This window comes from Phodopus roborovskii, unplaced genomic scaffold (assembly GCF_943737965.1).
Source record: "Phodopus roborovskii unplaced genomic scaffold, PHOROB, whole genome shotgun sequence".
Classification (NCBI taxonomy): domain Eukaryota; kingdom Metazoa; phylum Chordata; class Mammalia; order Rodentia; family Cricetidae; genus Phodopus; species Phodopus roborovskii.
In genome coordinates this window covers 28,626,639-28,642,274 of record NW_026125295.1, presented here as the reverse complement: position 1 = coordinate 28,642,274, position 15,636 = coordinate 28,626,639, and positions in this window count along the sequence as shown.

Below are 15,636 nucleotides of genomic sequence, written 5' to 3'. Positions count from 1 at the left end.
AGGGAAATGGATATAGGGGAGAGAGAAGGTAGGATTATCTGGGAGGAGTTGAGGGAGTGGAAACTGTGGCCAAGAAATTTTGTATGAGAAAAGGACCTATTTAACATATATATATATATATATATATATATATATATATGTGTGTGTGTGTGTGTGTGTGTGTGTGTATTGTTTTTAATTTCTTAGTTTTTAAATGTAAGAAAATATTTCAAATTAATCTAAATGAACTTACATAAACTGTTTTCAATGGTTTTTATAAATGTAATAGTCTCAATGGAAAGTTTAGAGCTGGAATTTCTCTTTGAATGTTTTACTATGCTTTCATATTATAGATTGTTTGTGTGTCATAATTGATACAAATAAAACTTTATAGATACATATATAATTCAGCTTTACTTTTATATTCTGCTAAGGTAAAAAACTTATAATGCTAGAGATAATAAAGAGTTTTGTTTTCTTGAAGGAATGCAATTAACTTTCATTCTCTTAAAGTCTCATGCAATTGAAATCTGCCATGGAATTAAGTGTAACCATGATTTTATCATGAGTGCAGAGTTACTAAGGTTTATGAGGGATCACCCTGTATATAAAGCTCTCTAACTTTCTTCCTGCTCTTCTTTTCATTTGGACTTGTATATTTTATCAATGAAGTATCACCTGTGTTATTTTCTGATATATTAATAAAGGTATATGTATATGTATGTATGTATATATGTATATACATATATATAGGCTTTCTTATTTATTTTATTAATTGAGAATAATTAAAATAAAACTTCAAATTAACTGTTGAATCGTGTATATAATTCAGTGATTATCACAGAAAAGTATGAAAAGGAAACAAATACCTCTTATAAAACATAAGATTATAACAATATATAATTTTATATAAAATAAAATTAAAATTATGAGTATTTCTGGTAAGTAAAGTGTCATTAAAATATTATTTTCCCCATTTTATTCTATGGAAATAGTATTTTATCAGCAGGCCTTATACAAGTAAATTAATTCTACTTGAACAGTTGTATAGCAATTAAAATTAAACCAACTACCTTAGAACTTTTGAAAACATTTTAGAATTAATGTGATCTAGTTCTGTTGATAATTGAATGGGTTTAACTTATTATCATGACTACAGTCTATTAATTTAATTAATTACCATGACTACAGTCTTTCTTTCATTGCCCTCCTTTACTTTCTTCTTAAAAATAGGAATACTGAAGTCATTGTTAGTTAAAACTATCATTAAAGATGATGGATTTTCTTTTGTGAAAAATCTTACTTTAAAGGTGTGGTTTAGACATGCGCTGAGAGAGACAACCATGAGAATTCAGACTAACATTTGTATAACACTTGAAAGATTATTCATAGGCACCAAACATTCTCAACCCACCATCAAAAACATTCGAAGCTTTGTTTCTCTAGGGAGGCAACTTAGAACCAAAAACATAAATCGGAGCTGTTAAGTCTCCTCCTGAAGAAATCATTCAGTGAAGCAGACAGGTGTTATATTTGGGGACAGAAGGCAAAGTTTACTAAAAACACAAGTTTAACTCTTTATTAATCTTAAGTGAATTAAAGCTTACATCCTCAGCTCTATATGTATGTGCATTTTTCTTTTGCATTGAAGACCTCCCTGTACTTTTGCTTATCTATCCCTTGCCTGGAATTTCAAGTTTGGGAAGAGCCAGGAACGTACTCTTAAGTACTGATCCTATCCTGCATTCATAAACTGTCTGTGGGACATTTCCGTTATCATAAGTGCAAGTTCTAGGTCACACAATAATGCTCTTTCACTCAATAATTAGATATGGCATGTGTGGTATGCTCTTGTATGTGCACATATGAATGAAGAGGGAGAAGTCAACCTTGGTGGCATTCCGATAGCCTGCTTTTTGTTTGTATCATCTTGCTTTTTAGGACAGGCTCTCTCACTGGAACCTAGTGTTCAATGGTTAGGATAGACTGATTGCCAACAAATCCTAAAAATTCTCCTGTTTCCATCAGCTCAGTACTGAGATTACAGAAGTACAGCATAACACCTAAATTTTTGGTTGTGAGCCTAGCCTTTAATGACTGAGCTATCCCTCCAACCCATAATACCTAATTTTTATGTATGTTTTAGAAATCAAACTTATACTAGTACATTAAGCACTTTACCCACTAAGCTATATCACTTGCTTTCTATAAATTTATTTTTATTTTATTGTAAATGGAATTTTTCATACAATATATTCTGATTACAGGTCCCCTTCCCCAAATCCTCTGAGATTCTTCCCACTTCCCCCTTTCTGCCTCTTCTTAGAAAAAAAAACCAGACATCTAAAGAATAGTAAAATCAGATGAAACAAACAAAAAGCTGTAGTAGGCAAACAAAACAAGCAAAAGAAAATGCAAAAGAAACACACATAGATGCAGAGACACTTGTGTTATGAGTACAGGAATCACATACAACCACAAAATTAGAAGCCATGATATATATGCAAAGGACATATTAGGTTTAAAAAATCCCCTTATAAAATACTATGAGACATACATCCTGCAGACATGCTGTTGAGTTTGCATTGTGTTGGGTGCATATTGCTGGATGTGGGGCTTGCTTTTAAGAGTAGTTTGTTTCCCCAGTGAGACTTCATTGAAGAAAACTAATATTATTTTCTTTTTTCAATACATGTATTTATTTATCTATTTACTTATTTATCCCAGCTGCTGTCTCCCATCTATCCTCTCCTCTCAGATCCTCCCCCATGCTACCTCTCTGTTCCCACCTCTTCCAGGCTCTTCCTCCATTTCTATTTAGGAAAGGGTAGGTCTCAAAAATAATGGCAGATCAAGTTGCAGTAAGACTAAGTACCTTTCCATGTATTAAAGTTGCTCAAGATCACCCTGTATAAAGAGTAAGGTCCCAAAAGCCAGTAAAAGAGTCAGAAACAACCCTTATTTCCACTGTTAGGAGTCACACAAGAAGACCATGCTAAACAATAGCAACATATATGCAGAGTGCCCAGGTGAGTTCCATGCAGGTTCCCTGGCTATTGTTTTAGTCTCTTTGAGTGCCTATGAACAAAAACTAGTTGATTCTGTTAATTTTCTTGCAATTTCCTTGACCCCTCTGCTCCCTAGAATCCTTTCTTCCCCTCTTCTGCAGAATTTCCCTAGCTCCAACCAATATTTGGCTATGAATATGCATCTGTTTCTATCAATTTCTGGATGAAGCTTCTATGATAACAATTTGGCTAGGCATCAGTCTGGTCACAGAAGAGGGACAGTTCAAGTTACATATCTGCTATTGCTAAAATTCTTAGCTGGGGTCAATCTTTGTACATTCTGGGTCAGGCAAAAGCCTGGCACAATGAAATCAATCAGAGATAGGTATTAGGGTATGGATGGGGGTCTGTGTCCACTTCCCCTCTCATTGCTGGGACTCATCTGATCCAGACCTGCACAGACTCTGTTCATACTATCACAGTCTTTGTGTTCATATGTGCATCCCTCTTGCTGTGTTTAAGTTTTGTTTCCACCCAGCCTGTGATTCATAGAATCTTTCTGCTTCCTCTTCTGCAAAGTTTCATGATCCCTGAGCCACCGTGACAGGGATTTGATGTAGATGTCATGTTTAGGGCTGAATGTTCTCTTACTCTCTTGAAGGCATGGGTGTAATTATTTCACTAGACCCAAGATAAATGATAAGTGGGTGTTTTATTGATGAACAACTTACACAGAACAACAAAGAACCACTGCACCCTGTCTCTGCCCTTCCGATCAGATCTGAGACCCGAAAAAAAAGGGGGGGGCGAGAGAAGAGAGAGTGAGAGAGCACTAGACCATCTCCCTCTTTCTGCTCCTGTCTGCACCTGAATCCATGCCCAAAGGGGTGTGCCCATGGTTACAGGTCCACAGGAAAAATGCCACTACACTCTCTGTACATTGTCTGTCGTTTTGTCGCAGTATTTTTCCCATCTGCTGCAGAAGGAAGTACTCTGATAACGACTGAGCAAGGAACTGATCTGAGTCTGAGAGAATGTTGTTAAGAGTCATTTTATGGCTATTTTCCTTTAGCAGAGCATTACAATTGGATTTTCTACAAGTTCCTTGGTCTATCCAGTCCCAATTTCTTAGCCACCTGAGCAGTACCAAGAATGTGTTCCATCTCATGGAGTGGGCCTTAGATCAAACCAAGTATTGGATGAAAACCAAGCTTTGTGCTACTATTGAACTTGTATATTTTGTAGGCAGGTCATCATTATTGATTGAAGGTTTTATAGATTGAAGCATCTTGGAAAATTATGGAGAAGTAGAGAGATTGCAAAGGCCAGAAGACAAAAATAAATGCATATATTCAGATAGCATGTGACTTTTAGGGGACTGTAATCACCCTGTGTGGCATAACTCAGTTTCTTCTATATAGACGGACTTAACTAGATTGTATATGTATTTTAAGTAAGTTTATAAAATAATATATTTTCTTTCGTTTTTTGTTCTCTCTCTTCTTCCTCCCACTTCCTCTAAATCACCCTAACTAGCCCTTCCCAGTCCAAGTCCTGACCAATTTTTCCAACATCTGCCTTCACAATACCCATGTCCTACTTTTGCCCACTCTCTTGTGATAACTTTTCTAACGTTAGTGGTTACCTCAGGTTATGTTTTTATATCTACAGATACAAGAGATAAGATTGACAAATAAGACAGAGCTTGTAGCATTTCTCTTACTGAGTTACCTCAGTCAGGAAACTTATTTTCAAGGTCTACCCACTTACATAAATTTCATAATTCATTTTTCAATAAAGCTGAAAATACATACATTTCCTATGTTCCATATATTCATTATTCATTGGTCATTTAATGGAAATTTAGATACCTTTATTTCTAAGCTATTGTGACTACAATATCAATGAACATGACTGAGATGTAGTTAAATTAGTTCTTTGGGCATATGCCATGAGTAAGTGTAGTTGGATCATATGGTAGATCTATTTTTTTTTTTTTCGCTCTTACAGAATTTTATTTCTGATTTCCTCAGTAGTTGCACCAGTGTGAAATATCACCAAAGTACATGAGAGTTCTGCTTTCTCCACACTTCACCAGGAAATGCTGTCAGTTGTAATCTTGATCTTAGCCATTCAAAGTGGAACCAAATAAAGTCTCAGAGTATTTTCAATTTGCATTTTCCTTATTGCCAGTGCTGCTGAATACTTTCAAAGCTTCATTTGTTGTTTGCCTAATTCATGAATGAATGAAATCTTATTCAGAGAACCTTTTCAGATTGATATATGATAGATAGATAGATGATAGATAGATAGATAGATAGAAGGTGTTTCGATATTACACTGAGACTTTTGATCCATGTGGAGATCAGTTTTGTGCAAGGTAATAGAAATAGATCTAATTTCATTCCCCTATGTGTGGACATCAAGTTTTCCCAGCAACATTGGTTGTTACAGATGCTGTCTTTCCTCCAGTATGTATTTTTTTCATCTTTATCAAATATCAGTTGTTTTTTATTCTTCTTATTTTACATATCGATCCCAGTTCCCTTTCCTTCCCTCCCTCCCTCACTCTCTTCCACCCTCCCATATCCACTGACCACCCTCCCATACCAACACCCCCATTAAACATGCAGAGTGATGCCTTCCTGGAGGGATCATCTAAATCTGTCAAGTTATTTGAAGTAGGGACTAGAGTGTACCTCCTGCCTCTAGGTTCCCATCCATCGGAAATGTACTCCCAAAGTCCTTTTGTGCACCAGGGATACATCCTGGTTCCACCACCAGTGGTCCCTTAGACTGCCCAGGCCTTCTAACTGAGACCCATGTTCAAGGGATCTGAGTTAGTCAAATACTAGACTCCCAGTGTTCAGGTCAGCTGTCTCTGTGGGTTTCTGTGGCTTGATCTTGTCCTCCCTCTCTGCAACTGGATTCCAGTTCAGCTCAGTGTTAAACTATGGGTGTCTGCTTCTGTTTCCATCAGCTACTTGATGATGGCTCCAAGAAGGTAGATAAGTTAGACATCAATCTCAATATCAGGGAAGGTCATTTATGGTAGCCTTTCCACTGCTGCTCAAATTTTTAGTTGGGGTCAGTCTTGTGGGTCTCTGGACATTTCTCTAGGTTCAATTTTCTCTTCAAACAATAATGGCTCCCTCTTTTGTGTTCTCTCTCTCTCTCTCTCTCTCTCTCTCTCTCTCTTTCTCTCTCATCTATTCCTCCCCTGACTCAGTCTTTCTAGTCCCACTTGCTTTCCTCTCCTCCTCTTCTATTTCTCCTAGTCCTCTCTACACTCACTCCCCCCTCCCCGCTCCCAATATGCTCAGGAGATCTTGTCCCTTTCCCCTTCTGTGAGAGACCTTGTATGAATCTCTTAAAATCCTCCTTGTATCCTAGTTTCTCTGGCAGTGTGAATTATGGGCTGATGATCCTTTGCTCTATGTCTAAAATCCATATATGAGTGAGTACATACCATGTTCCCCTTAGTGTGAATGGGTTACCTCATTCAGAATGGTTTCTTCAAGTTCCATCCACTTGTCTGCAAATTTCAAGATTACATTTTTTTCCCCTCAGAGTAGTATTCCATTGTGTAAATGGGCCGCATCTTCTTTATCCATTCTTCAGTCAAGGGGCATCTAGGTTGCTTCCACGTTCTTGTTATTACGAATAATGCTGTGATGAACATATTTGAGCACTGATAATGAGATTGGTGACTAACTTATCCACCATCATTGAGCCCTCATCTAGTAGCTGATGGAAACACAAGCAGACACCCACAACTAAACACTGAGCCAAACTGGAATCCAGATGTAGAGAGGGAAGACAAGACCAGGTTACAGAAACACATAGAGACAGCAGACCTGAACAAGGAGGAAATAATGGGCCCCCAGACTGATAGCTGGGAGTCCAGCATGGGACTGACTCAGACCCCCTGAACATGGGGGGCCTGGACAGTGTAAGGGACCTTGGACAGTGGAACCAGATATCCCTGTGCACAAAAGGACTTTGGGAGCACATCCCCCATGGAGGGATACTCCCTTTACCTAGAGACAGGACATATTTAGATGACTCTGCTTGGAAGGTATCACCCTACCTGTGGAGTGGGGGTGGGAGGGGAGAGTGGTTGGGGGGCATGAAAGGGTGGGAAAGAGGGAAATAGAGAAGGATAGAGACGGAACTGGGATCGTTATGTAAAATAAATAAATAAATAAATAAATAAATAAATAAATAGATCATAGAAATGCTATCATTCACAATACCCTCAAAATTTGCAATATCTGGTCTGGAGAGATGGCTCAAGCATTAAGAGTACTCTCTGTTCTTTGTGAGGACCTAGATTCAATTGCCAATGTTTAAAATTTACTAATAGATATAATTTGTGCAAGGTAAATGTTAGGTGAGTGCTATTTTTTCTACATATTAGTACTTTCCCAACAATAGTTTGAATTACTCTCAGTTAACAAAATGTTTATTCTATTTCAGGATATGCACATTTTGCGCTTTATAAATGGTGCGTCATTCAGGAAGAGCCTTGAACAGCAAATAACCCTATTAAAAAGATACCTCACATGTTTGTCCACAGTCCAAACTAGTATAGACAATATATTAAGCATAATATGACAATTCATTTTCTTATGATGCCCTTATCATATGCACCATCCATATTTCTACTAATATCAATGGCACTGTTATTTTTAAACTATTTTTCTTCCGCATTAAGCTCTAAGTCTGAGAAGGATGACATAGAAGTGTATTGATTGTGGTTATTCACTCATGTGATGAATATATTCAAGATACTGTCCCAAGATATCCTATCTTGCATTGCTTTATGCTGACACTGAGCAATGACAATCTTCATTGACCTACTCTTGGTTTTTTGTTTTTTTTTATTTTAGAATTTTTAGACAGGCATTGCCTGTCTCTAAGAGAGAGAGACATGAAGAGAATCAAGAAACAAATGAAAAGAAAGTTTCACATGAAGTATTAGGAATCACACTTAGAAGCAGTATTAGGAATCGAGCACCGCATTCTTGCTGGTTCTGTCGACATGTTCTTTCTGCTACGTGTTGAGGACTGTTGCTGCTGGTGATTGACAGGACATGATTTCACACTGGAGACCTTTAGGCTTTCCTCATTTCCTCTCTGCCTTGTTGACACACTGAAGAAAATCACAACTTCAAGCAAATGCATAAGTTGTTTAAATTTACCTTTTGTTTCTTTAGGATTTTTTTTTTTACTACATACAAAATGGTTTGTCATATGAGAATGACATTTTAAATTGTGATATTGAAAGTGTGATTTTCATTCTTATTCATGATTTCTGTTATTTTTGTTAAATAAATAGATATTTTACTTGTTAGTTTAAATTATTATTCTACTTTTTTCTTTACAAGTTGTTTCTAACCGCAACTAGCCTTGACATAAGGATACAATATTTATATACAACTATTATTAAATGTATCATTGAATATATTGGCCTTATAGTAAGTCACACTTTTATCAATCTTTCAAAATATAACAGATGGCTACTATGCAAAATATCAGACAGTATTTTTGTTACCTATATATTTTAGACATCTCCTCCAAATTACTTGTTATGATTACTAGAACTTGGAGTTCATTGAAGAATAATTTAAGATTATTTGAATTAATTAATTTAAAAGGAACTTAGGATATAGTTCTGTAGGTCTTTTGAGGTATCAGAATAACTCAGTGAAAGAATTACCATATGAAAAAGAACTTGGCTTCTTGACTTTTCCATCTGCAGAAATATTATCATAAAAATCACAAATATCTTCATTTCTATAATAGCCTGCTAAGTGGGTATCAGATTTACATTAGCTTATCTTCATGAAGATATCATGTCAAGATACTAGACAACCAATATAAGCGATATTAAGCAAAGTCAGGAAAGACTGTATCTGTATGAATGCATATGCTGTAGATTTGTTTTCATTGAAATCTTGCACTCATTAGAAGCACACAAAAGACACAGAATTTTAGCTCTTTCTCCATGAGCAATTCCTTGCTTTGGTTTTAGAAAAGCAGTTGAATCAAAGAAAGAATTGACATTCAGTCTGTACTCATCACTTTATCGTGGGTATAGAGCACCCTCTACTTTCTTCTGACTAAATAGCACCCCTCATCTGGAAGAAACGAAATGTCTGTTTCTATGTTCACAATTTGCTCAAAAAAAAAAAAAAAAAAAAAAAAATCAGAAGGAATTTGTTTATAAGGTTCATTAGTCCGTGGCCTCTACTGGCAATAACCCATGTTCAGGAGGCCATCATTGTGACACCCTCCAAAGATCTCCCAGAAGGAGGCAAAGTCTAGAAGGAGAATGCCTGCTCTGAAGTCTCCCACTTTCCAGGAACTAGGTCTGCAGAGCCACCCCAGGAGGGGAGCCAGCAGCTTTGAAAACTAACACCTTTGTTATTCCAAGTGTTAGAGATGAAGCTGAGTCTCAGATGCCCCAAGGTCTGTGCATCCTTCACCAAACACAGATGGAAGCTAGACTCTTTGAACTGCTTTGAAAATGTGTTACTAAGCTTTGCTTTGGGTCTGCAAAACAGCCATTGCTAACCTCTGACTGCTCGCAATTTTTATGGCTGTGTGATGACAAGGGATAAAATAGCTTCATTTTAGAAGCAAATGGTTCATATGACAAAAATGAAGGAAAAAGGACACCACCTTAGAAAGATTTTACTCTAACTATATAGTAATTATAAGTAAGTCTTTAAAAATAATAAAATATTAAACAAATAACAAATATTAAGGTAATAATTTATTCATTTCATTATGACATATTTATTTATGTACATAAATAATTTTAAGCAGCACAATATGCATTATTAGATCATTTATTGGCACACAGTTCCTTAGAGGTTTGCAATGATTTTAAAAAGTGTTGGTTCTTGAATTTGGAATCAGAAACATCTGCTATAGTAAGCCAATATCATGTTCTTGCTTACAAAATGATTCCATTTAAAAGCATTTTATATTTATCACCATTGCTTTCATTTTCCAGTGGTGGGAAAAACATTCAATTAAAGTCACTCTAAATAAACTATCTCCCTTAAGTCAGATATATTCAATATAGCTCATCCTGCACCATTTTAGCCTGTCAAGACCTTCCTACAAACTGGAGGTTCCTGGTTTACTGTTCTTTACAGAAAAAAGCAAGATTTGATCAAAACAGACAACAGCATATAATGGTGTATTCTCAAAGTAGTTTACTGAAGTATTGAATACCCAATATTGCACATTTATATGAAAAGTGAGCTTTTAGGTCTATGCCAAAGGGGGGGGGGCAACAAGAAAACTACCCATTAGGGTAGTGTCATACAATTTTACCTGGGAGGTGCCTATGGAGACATTAATATAACTGTTGTTTACAGGCAACTTGTCTAAACAGGGGTTTAACAGGACCAACAGAGGCCCCATACGATATATATTTAATAAGAACACAGACTACAGCCACAGCATGGAGTATGGTGAGGATAACTGTGAGACTTACTACCCTATCTCAGCAGGAACTAGCAGAGTCAGTAATCTCCACCCTGGACCTCTTGAACTTGCTTGCCAGCTTGCTTTTTTAATCAATGTATATATAAAGAGAGCAGGGTTATGAGCTTCCTTCCACTCCTAGAATACACCAAGTGGCTATAAATTTCTTCGTTCTGTCCTTCCTGCTGCAGGGTTAACCATGGTGAAAGGAAGACCCTCACAGCTTGGGAATTTACAATCCCAGCTTCATAGTTGGATTCAAAATGTTTATATAACTCACAAGTGGCACTGAAACATCAATGTCGTTTCTAGAAGGGATAAAGGTAGTGATTACCAGTATCTCATAATAACTACCTCATGTGAGAGAAAAAAGGAACAAGGAAGGAATCCTGCGGCCGGGGGAAGTAAATAGAGAAAGAGAAGGATATTTTGTGATCTGCTCATTGCCTACCACTTGCCTCACTGACAAGATCATGATGTGTGAGAGATCATTCTCTATCTCCCAGGGAAACAAAGCCACTTTAATGGAAAAGGGTTAAATGAAATTTTTAATACTCATACTTTTAGTTTTTAATTCCTTTTATTTTTTAATTAAAATATAATTACATCATGTTCCTGTTTCCTTTTTTCCCCTCCCTACTTTATTCCTCCCAGAAAAAGTCAAAGGAAAAATGAGATATAACTGATGAAATGTTCCAAAAGACTACACATGCATGATAATTGAGACATCTGTAAATACATATCCATTATTTTAGAACTGGATCTTGTATCAAGATTAGAAGCAGAATTATGCTGGTGGTGAACACCCGGAGAACTCCAAGCAAAGGACAGGGCAGAACATGACAATGACATTTTGTGCTTACCAAAGACTGGATTCACAGTGAGTGTCAAACATACAATCCTGTAAAGTCCAGCACTGAAACAGTAGCTTTTCAGAATCTCAAAATAAAGACTCATGTTCCTTAGGAACACATTCTGGAGGGAAACAAATCATACAAGGTTTTAGTTATGCATTTTTAGTTCTTTTAAATTCAGGGTTGGGCATGGTTTGGCAATTAAGAATTCCTGTTGCTTTTGAAGATCCAGGTTCGGTTTCAAACACCGGCATGTTGGCTCACAACTATCCATAACTCCAGTTCCTAACACAGGCACAAGATATACACAGTTCACACGCATACATGCAGATGAGACAGACATTCATACACATAAAATAAATAAAAATAAATAAATTGTAAATCAAGTTTGCTTGCATGAGAGTTTGAGGAGGCAGCTGTCATATAATCAGTCACCATTGCTATGAGACTAGTAGCCCTCAGATTGTCAACTAAAGACCTATTACTATGTAAGAGACTGTCTTCTCAAAGGAAGATTTTTTACGCATCTGCAGTTATCTTTCAACTCAGTCAACATCAATAGAAGTTTAGTTCACAAATTATTCTAAAATATTATTTAAAAAACAATTATCCTGAGGGGGGAAAATGAGCAAGGAATATAGTCATTCCCTAAATAGTGAGTAAAAAGCAGAAATAAATGCTCAACCCAATTTATACTAAAGTAACATTGGTTCCAATACAGAAATGTTATTTCATGTCCACCTGTTGACCAGGAACTGACAAGTTGAATATCAAACATTTATACTGAAGTGAGAAAACAACAGCTACTTAATTGTGGCTGGGAGTATAAATTACACACTTTTAGAGCAGTTGAGTACTCTTAAAACAGAATATACACAAACCTTGCAGGCTGCACATCTGCCAGAACCTACACCCTGCACAGAGACTTCTGCAGACCCATAAGGCAAGTGTTCCTGCACACAGATCACCTTGATATGATTCTCCCCCACCCCCCGCTTGGGTGAACATGTTTTTGCTACACCTGGAATTAACTTTGAAGTACTTTCTTACTGATTGCCTGTGTCATCCAGTTTATGGCTGGACATGAGATATTGTGCCTGTCAAATGGACTGAGTCCTGATTCAGTCCTCCATCTATGAAGCAATACTGCTATCTGGAGCATTTAAATAATCCATTTTGTATTGAGGTACAGAGTAAATGTTCTCTGATTTCATTGGGACTTTGAAATTTAAACACACACACAGACACACACACACACACACACACACACACACGCACGCACACTTCTCTGAAAAGAGTTTCATTCTCTGGTTCTGTAGACTGAACCCAGGAACTCGAAGATCCCAGGCAATTGTTCTACCTCAGAGTTACATCTCAGATTTAAGAAGCACTTTTAGATCTTTATGTTAAAAACTTTTGTGGTGCTGAAGCCATCATTAATCACAATTGTTCTTGTCTTTTAGAAAAATGACTAATAAAATTGGCAAAATTAGTCTATGATGTTATGGTGCAGGGTACACAGGTACCTAACACTCTATTGGGAGCTTGATTTTTCTCGCACTTTATTCTCTACAGAAATGATAAAAACCTTGATTTTCCTTAATAAATCCACCACCACACAAATTATGACTTAATTAGGTAAGATTTGATGCTTATTTTCCTTAGTGTCCTCACTGAAGCTTCTTTCCTTGGAATGCTAAATTTTGACTTCCATATTTGCTATTAAAGTTATCCCTTAGATGGTAGGAATTAAAACAAGCCTCCTATGAATAGCATTGATGAATCCCATGCATCTTTGGCATGGGCAAACTTATTTGTCCTTCATGTAACCTTGATTGCCACTGGGAAGTCAGGAAGTCCTGTTCTGTTTTCCCTGATTTGATCAAACAGCCCAGTTAATTGTTTTGAATTTTCAAGAAATTCTGATATGAGGAGAAACTGTACTATTATGTTGGTACTGGTATTTGAGTCACCAAGTATAGGTCTCTCCTTTCAAAATTAGTAAATAAAGATTGATTTTTAATGTTTGTGCTGAGATTAGTGAGTATGAGTATGGCAATGAGTGCATTATTGATATGCTGAGTAATTTATAATTATGAACATAAAATATCTGAGAATAATATCTGTCAATGCACTATTAAAACTCACTCCATCTGCAAAAGAAAAAACCTACAGTGGTAGAGACTCATCCTTCAGCAGAAAACAGGTCTCTCAAAATTGGTGTTTCTTTGTGTGAGTATCACATATTTTAATAGGTAAAGATATTGAATCTCCCTTCCACCACTCCTTAATCAGCTTGTTTAGTCAGTCTGTGTGTATAGACCTAAACATCAAATTACAAATTTAATACAAAAATTTCAAGAGCCATAACAGTATAGTTACATGTTATGCTGTAGAATTTTCACAGAAATGGTTTATATAGTGTTTTTAAATGATATATTTTTATACGTATGTCATATATGTTGATATGGCTGTCTCTCACAGCAGGTATTTGGTGAATATTTATTACATTAACACATGCTTAAAACTAATCAGATATCTTTGTTTTTTTTTTAAATTTTGTTCAAAATACTTTTCAAACATTATATTTTGACCATATTTGTTTCTTCCTAAACTCCTATTAGATCCTTACTACCCACCCAATCTCATGTTCTCTCTCCTCTCTTTTTTTTTTCTCTCTTTCTCTGATAAAAAAATCAAAATCAAACATAAAACATCAAAACAAGGTAGAAAAACAAAACAAAAAGATCACACACACACACACACACACACACACACACACACACACACACAATGGAGTCTGTTTTGTGTTGACCAGCTACTCTTGGGTGTGGGGCCTGCCTTGGAGTGTAGTTGATATATCCTCTGACACTCCATTGGAGAAAGCTGGTTTTCCCTTTCCAATTGCAAATATTTCTTAGTTAGGCATTAGCCTTTGTCTCTGCCTCTCAGGGCTTAAACCAGTAAAGGTGTTGTGAGCATTGTCACAGTTACCATGCATGCACATAGTCTCAGTCCTACTGTGCCTGGAAGAAGTTGCACTCCCTTAGTCATCCACAACCTCTAGTGCTTACAACCTTCTCACTTCCTCTTCCACATATTTCTGAGCCTTGAATCAGACATTTTCTTTTTTTATTACTCAGAGTAGACAGATTTTATGTTCATTAATATTCTTTAAAATTTTAATGTTTAATATTAATATTTAATAAACATCTTATTAGCAAAATCTCCCTATTCAGCATCAAAATACTATTTTTCCAAGGGAAAAAATTATTTACATATTATATATTTGCCTACTTCTGTCAATAACAAGACATGCTGCTAAATCCTAAAGATCATATCATGTTTAAACATATGTATATTAATGTAATTCTAGAAAATTAAGTTGCTCCCTAGTTCCTAATTTTGTCTAAATTATGATGCCAACTTGGCTTTTGAGAAGGCATCATATTAAGTAAGTTTATGTTTTGTCCTCTATTGAAAGTTGTTGGCAAAACAAAAAATGGATGTATAACATATACCCATGCACACAAGTGCATACACAATACACACACACACACACACCACACACTTACAAACACACAAAGAGAGAGAGAGAGAGAGAGAGAGAGAGATAATATAGTTGTCTTAGTTACTGTTCTATTGCTGTGATTTAACACAATAACTAAGGTATAAAAGAAAGTATGTCATTGAGGGCTCATATAGTTTCAGAGTGTGGGTACATGATAAGTGTAGGAAAAAGCTTGGTGAAAGGCAGCCAGGAACAGTGCTGGAGCATAAACTGAGAGCTCACATTTTATCTGCAAGACTGACTCAGAGAGAAAGCAATACTGCACTTGGTGAGGGCTTTTGAAATCTCACCCCAATGAAACACCTCTGCCCAAAAGGCCACAGCTCCTAATCCTTCCTAAACAGTCTACCAACTGGAAACTAAACTGATGGGAGATGTCATTATGCAAATATGTTTCTCTTATTGGTTAATGAATAAAGCACTGTTGGCAAATAAGATAGGCAGGACTAGGAGACATAGAGGATTCTGGGAGATGTAGTAGAGAGGAGTCAATGGTCTCTCTTTCCAGTAAGATAAGACCATATTAGATTAATATAAATGGGTTAATATTTAAAACAGAGCTATCTGATAAGAAACACTAGTAACAAGCCAACAGCTTTATAACTAATACAGTGTCTCTGTATGTTATTTGGGGCTGAGTGATCTGTGGGACCAGGCTGGTGAGAAAAGTTCTCATAACACTAAACATTCATAAAATGAACCTGTTGAAGTCACTCTCATT